Source organism: Galeopterus variegatus, unplaced genomic scaffold, assembly GCF_000696425.1.
Source record: "Galeopterus variegatus unplaced genomic scaffold, G_variegatus-3.0.2 Scaffold1901, whole genome shotgun sequence".
NCBI classification, from domain to species: Eukaryota; Metazoa; Chordata; class Mammalia; order Dermoptera; family Cynocephalidae; genus Galeopterus; species Galeopterus variegatus.
The window spans coordinates 286,290-287,272 of NW_007728012.1; positions in this window are offsets into that span (position 1 = coordinate 286,290).

Below are 983 nucleotides of genomic sequence, written 5' to 3' on the forward strand. Positions count from 1 at the left end.
TTCTTTGGAAGGAGAGGATAAGATTACCAGAACTTTGGATCCATTTTTGGATCCTTAGTGCGTCCCTCTCCTCTTACAGACGCTGGCCTCGCTGAAGGGGTGGGGCTTCAGATCTCTGGCAGTCCCAGCACTGGGGCGGAGGCAGAAAGTCACATCCTCCTTTCCTCTCTCCACAGCACCCTGTGCACCTGGGGAATCCATCCTTCCGGACTCAATTCCAGCGTCCCTTCCTCTGTGAAGCCTTCAGGGATGATGCCCCAGGCAGCACCCTCTCCTCCTTCCTCCCACAGCATTTGCTGTAATTTTCTCTGCCTTTTTGTTCACTTGTCTGTGTTCTCAGCAGAGCTGTGGACTCTTAGAGGAAAAAGGTCTTCCCTTGTCAGTGCCTGGTGCATAATAGGTCTCAATAAATCTTAGGCCCTACCTTGCTTTGTTTAGTGCTTCTCAAACATGTATGCTTCAGAATTACTCGAAGAATGGTTTAAAATGCAGATCCTCAGATCCCAGGCCAGCAGTTTTGAAATCTACATCCTTAAATGAGACCATGTGATTCTGATGTACACATGTTCACAAACCACACTTTAAGAAGTACAGATTTGTTCAAACTTTTCATTTTACAGGTGGGGAAAGAGAGAGCTACAGATTAAGTGACCTGCTTCAGGACCCTTGGCTACTTACTGTAATGGGAGATCATGGTGCTTTCAGATAGAACCATCCGAAATTCTTATTAAGCTAATCAAGTTAATTACAGCCACACTGATGATCACTGTTAGGAATATTTAAAATCCCTTGAACTGAAATCATTGCACACCACATCTTGAAATAGTGGCAAGACTCTCCACAGTTAGAGACATCAGGCACCTCTTTCTTTGCTAGTAGCATCTCCTTAGAATTTGAAGCGTTTTCTCACTGACATCAGAACAAGTCCCTCAGCAATTTCTGCCTCTAGTGTCATTCACCTCAATGGCTGTCACAAGAGGCCA